The sequence below is a fragment of the Apis dorsata genome, unplaced genomic scaffold, assembly GCF_000469605.1.
Source record: "Apis dorsata unplaced genomic scaffold, Apis dorsata 1.3 scaffold_270, whole genome shotgun sequence".
NCBI lineage: Eukaryota > Metazoa > Arthropoda > Insecta > Hymenoptera > Apidae > Apis > Apis dorsata.
In genome coordinates, this window is record NW_006263548.1 from 342,382 (window position 1) to 348,694 (window position 6,313).

The window sequence follows — 6,313 nt, forward strand, 5'->3', positions numbered from 1 at the left end:
CTACTTTTGATAGTTTCGTTAAGGAAAAACATACGTTGGTGTCGACATCTACGAATTTTTGTCTCTTTAAATTTTTATCCAATATTTATTTATTATTATCATTAAATGATTTATTAATCAGATGTATATATATATAATATATGCATAATAAAAAATTATATAGAAATTATATAGAAAAATTATATAGAAAAGTAAAAATGAAAAAAATAAAATATAAATATATAATATATTATAATATAAAAATATAATATAATATAAATATAATATACTTTGAGTTTTAAATTTTTTTTTTATTACGATTAGTTAATTGTTTTAATTTATTTAATTTTTATTTTTATTTATGCAAATTATCATTTAATTTTGAAAAAATAATTTTTTTATCACGAATTAATAATTAATTGCATGTATTTGGTTTTGAAGGCGGGAAAAATATCAATATGGACGCTATAATGATAAACAATTAAGATAAATGATCAATTTTACATTTTGTAGTAAAAAAACATATATATAAACATATTATATTCTCTTTTAAACTATTAATAATATATATTATTTTAAAAAACGCAAATGTATACAATATTACTTAAAAAAAGATATAAAAAAATCTTAGGAATAAACATACTTAAAAGACTCATGAATAAAATGTATAAAATGTGTTTCAAACGTGAAATTTTTACATAATTTTAAATTATATATGAAATTAAACGCGCGCAAATTTCCTCCATGTAAACATTACAACGATCGAATCGAAACTGTTTCGTTTCATTTGATACGCATGGCTCGACGAGTAAAGACGTGTATTGGAATATATCGATAACTATGCAAGTAACTATTAGTAGATTTCAAACAAATATTTTAATACAAAATATTTAAATATTAAAAAATAAATATTTTTATGTTTTTATATAAATAAACATTATATGTTTTTATATAAAAAGAATAGATAGAATATCGTTTTAATTTAATAACTTTCAATAAAATCTGATAATAAATCATAGAGGGCGTAAAAAACACTTTTTTTTAAGTCGGTATTTCAGAACATATAATATAAAATTTCATAAGATATTACATCTATTCTATATATTGTTTGTGATATTATATCACAAATTAAATTAATATGTAAGTAAACTATAATGTAAGTTTTTAAGGCATTTATTGGAAAATTGAAACGTAAATATATATTTATATTGAATTTATTACAAATTTTCTAATCAAATATATGTTGAGTGTACGTATTAAATAATATTAATAATTAATTTTTTAAAGTGCATTCCATAAATGATTATATGTGCAGATTATAACATTTAAGCATATATAATTATATATGTATATATTAATCTGTATACTTTTCTTAACTATATTAAATTTTTTCAATAAAATTATTGGCAATTAACAATTTTAATTTTTAACAGTACTATCTTATATTATAGTTAAACTATTGTGGAACTTTTAATAATTTAGAAATATTACTTGCAAAGTTATTCAGACAACTTAATTTTCATACCATAATATACTACCTATATAATTATATAACAGTTCACAACGTATTTTCATCATGAAGCAAAGTGCAAACTTATGTCATCATTATATATCATCTTTTTTATTGCAAAAAATAGCTCGACAAATTAAAACATATACTATAAAAATTCTGTTATTTTATTCGAAATTATTCAATAAATTTTCATATATGCATATATATATATATATCATTTAACTTTAATCTAAATATGTAAATAAATTTTGAAATAGTATAAAAAGTATAAAATTAAAATTATAAAAATTATTATTAATTATAAATATAAATATTATTTATTTAATTATTAATAAAAAATTATAATTAAATATAATTATATACATATTATATAATTATAATATTCATATTATAAAGTAGTAAGAAAAAAAAATTAAATAATATTCCAATATACGTCGAATTTATTGATCAAAATAGATTTAAGCCTTTTTTTTAGTTAAAAATCTAGTTCGAAAGTGGAAATCTGTTATATTTATTATGATTTATTATTATATATGTTATGTATATATATGTTTTTTATTATATTTATTATATATGTTTAAATTTGAATTTTTATAAAAATTCGAATATTCTTTAAAATAAAATTTGTTTTTAATAAATATATAACAAATATAATTTTTGAGATTTCTAATGTTGAAAAAATAATTGTTAATAGTTATAAAAATTGTAACATATTTCAATAATAATTCGATAATAGTTATTATTCTTACAGATTCGGTATTAGATGTGTTTCAAAGCTCAGGGCGCCAGGTGTCGCAGTTCGAGTAGTGAGGATCGGCCGCGATATGGTTAGTCAGTTATCCAGCAGATTGCTGTGAGAGCGTTTCGTCGCGCCATAAGAGGCGTCGATGCTTTCTTACTTAGTCTTTTCTTTCTTTTTCTCGCCCTCGTGTTGCGAGAATTGGCGCGTCTCAAATTTCGAAATTCAAAACCCCGCGGAAACGATCGTTTATACATCTTGCACGATCAATCGCGTACCTGCAACACAAAAACTATCAGAGAAAACGTCAAGAAAACAAGCAAAAAGGAATTTCGCGTTGATCGTGAAAGTTGATCCGGTCCTCTCGACGTGGAATCCTATTGGCAAAGAACAGCTTCTTCGTAACTTTCCTTGTTTTCGTTTCTTCGAAAGGTATGTTAGATTCGTAAATATATAACTCAATTGCGTCTTTAATTCCTTTGTTTATCTTTGGCCATGGTGTAATGACTTTCTCAACATTTCAGCTTCTCAATTTTAAACGTTGTCAATTTATCGAAATCCAATTAAATTATATATTTTAATTTATATATAAACGAAAGAATATTATTATAATACGATGAATCATCTTGATAGAATTTATTCATTTAATTATTTTGCAAAATAATTATTAAATTCGATTCGAGTTTTACCGATTCGATAGAAACGTTGGAATATATATATATATTATCATATCAATGTGATTTATCGATATAATACGATACTTTCGTAAAATCGAAAAATACATCTGATAATCGATTAGTGCGAAAAAATCGATTTCTTGATCGAAATAAACGATAGTAAATTGAAGATTATATACAATTACGATGCATGAATGGCCATGAGATGTACCATTACAAAAACGTGTTCTTAAACACGATTCTTGTGCGTGCTTCGTTTTGTATTTTCGTAGAAACACACGTGGTTCAAAGTCACATCGCGTGGAGAGTAGCGGTATCTCCAGGAAGCTGCAAGATTATTTTTATTTTTATTTTTTTTGCCTCTACATATATTCTAACTATGTTTTCCTTTTCTTCTTACAAATTGTATTTGATATTTCTAACCTATTTATGATTATGAAATTTTAAATGATTCATTGAACTATTTCCAAATTTTTTAGATACAGTAATAATATAATTAAATTGTATATTTAATATCATGGATTAATCAATTTAATTTGTAATAAAATTAAAATTACATGATATATTTTCGTTGATCACGTTGCTTCAATTTGCTCAAATTGTGTGATATTTCAAAATACACGCTAAGATATAACTTTTATATATAAATATAGTATCCTGTTTTAATTTTTATTTAAAGTTAATTGAGTTAATGACACTATTGCAATAAAACATATCTTCAATCCTTCTGTTAGACTTTCCGTTGTATCTGTTATATTATATGAATAATAGCATAATTAATAATCGTCTCTCTAGTTATTTAATTAATATTTAAACATAGAACATAAGAATATAAAAACCAAAATTAAATAGGCGATACTAACAGGTAATTCTAGATTATTTTAATAATTAATGAAACATAGCAAGTAATAAGCTGCGTACATCGCGTTCAATTAGAATTATCTTTACCAGTATATTGCAGACCGCGTAGTAATAATTAAATACATTATCGTTATTGTTTCGATTCGTGCAAAACATAAATATTTTAATTATGAATCTAAACAATTAACTAACGATAATTTATCGTATTTGCATATTAATTTTTATTAATTTATCTTATTAAATACGCTATATGAATTTTATAACTTATTTGTTCCACATAATATAATATAAAATTATATGATTCTTTAATAAAATAATTTCACAATTATTTTTTAAATATTTTATAAATCGAAATTCTGAAAACTTGAACGAGATAGTTTCTGATTGTTGTCTCGATGAATCGATGAAATTGAAATCTATAGAATGAAAGGGAAAAAAGAGGGAAAGAGAGAGAGAGAGAGAGAGACAAATAAAAAGAAAGAAGTAATAGTTATCACAGGATGAAAGGTGCCGACAGTGAGGAAGAGTACGTTCCTAGTATATATATACCATTGTTACAAGTGCAAGGTTACATGCAACGTGCATTGTGTATCTGGACGATTATTTTCCCACTAGTAGACGATCGTCGATTCGCTGTTTGCACAATATGAACGGTTCTTTCCAGGCTGTCGCCTTTCAGTTTCATACTCGACCTTCCGTCTAAATCATTCGAGGAACAACTTTATTCGTGTAATTCCCGTAATAATTCTCTTCGCGTATACGACATTCCAATGCATACGTTTTCATTGTCAAATCGTTTAACGATCTAATAGCGAGTTCATACGATTTACGAATTATAAAATTGGAGGGATTTTTTTTTTATATCTTTTTTTTTGGAATTTCATTCCAAGCAGCCTTGTAATTACTGTATGTCATTTAATCGAAAGATAAAAACATTGCCGCAAATTATTATTATTTTTCAAGTAATTAGAAGTGTAATTAAGTTTATAATAATTCTTGGTTAGAATAATTATATTTCAAACGATAAATAATTTTTTTTTACTATTTAATTTATTATTATTTATTTTTATTTTTTTTTTTTTTTATCAATATTTCGAGAAATCGGTACGTAAAGTGATCGATCGTATTCGAATTCGATGTTTTCTTATAATACGAAAATAAAATGTTAAATATGTTTCGAATAATTTAAAAGTTCGATCGATCACTCCTAGTCGAAACAAAAAATCTATATCAGTTGGGTTGATGATACAAGTTGATTGAAATTTTTGTTTTAATATTAACAGACTTTATGTCATCGGGAAATTTTATTGAAGAAATTTATTTATAATTGTGACTTTTATTAGAATTGCAAAAGAAGAAATTAATTAATACAGTCTGAAATTTTTTTCTTCTCGAATAAATTTTTTTTTCATTCTCTTTCTTCTTCTTTCTTTTTCTTTCTTTTTCTTTCTTCTTTTCTTTCTTTTTCTTTCTTCTTTTTTTTCTTTTTTTTTCTTCTTTTTTTTCTTCTTCTTTCTTCTTTTTCTTTCTTCTTCTTCTTCTTTCTTCTTTCTTTTTCTTTCTTTTTCTTTCTTTCTTCTTCTTCTTTTTTTTTCTTCTTCTTTTTTTTTTCTTTTTTCTTCTTCCTTCTTCTTCTTCTTCTTCTTCTTTTTCTTCTTCTTTCTTCTTTCTTCTTCTTTCTTCTTCTTTTTTTTTCTTTCTTTTTCTTTTTTTTCTTTCTTTTTTTTCTTCTTTTTCTTCTTTCTTCTTCTTCTTTTTCTTTCTTTTTTTTCTTCTTTTTTTTCTTCTTTCTTCTTTATTTTTTCTTCTTCTTTCTTCTTCTTCTTCTTCTTCTTTCTTTTTTTTCTTTTTTTTTTCTTCGATTCGAAATCGAGTGAAGCTGTATGACGCCTACGATCCAAATAATTTGAGAGATGTAATGTGCGCAAGAGCGTAACACAAGTGGCCACGAAACGGATTGGTCGGAAACGAAAGTCGGACGATTTGATTTACGATGCCACCATGAAATTTCTAATACGTGTACGCGCGTGCCATGCTTATCAAACGCAATGCCCGACACTTTAGATGGTAATGCGTGTTTGGCAAAAAACCAATGTGAACGAAGCAGTTTAACCGGTAAAATAACGTTTCCAGGAAGGCTAATTGTATAAAGAAATAATTATTGCCAGCCTAGATGTTTTACACTTTCGATGCAAGCACACATATTTTTATAATACGAAATTCGCATTAAGCGCGCGTGTTATTTTAGATTATTGGAATATTCATCAACGTTGCACAATATGTAGGAGGGATATTATGGCGTTTTAAGAGAGGGGGGGGGAAATTTGTTTCGAAAATTTGTTTGAGTAAGTGAAAGAAGAAGAAAAAAAAAATAAATAAATAAATAAATAATAATGGATAAAATTTTATTCGAAAAATAAATTCGACACTTTTTCATTGTTTTATTTCTCAAATGATCTCTTTCATTTTCCTTGAATGAAGATGTAAAACGTTTTATTTAAAATTTACTTCAATGTTATATTTTTATATTCGTAAAAAAAAAAA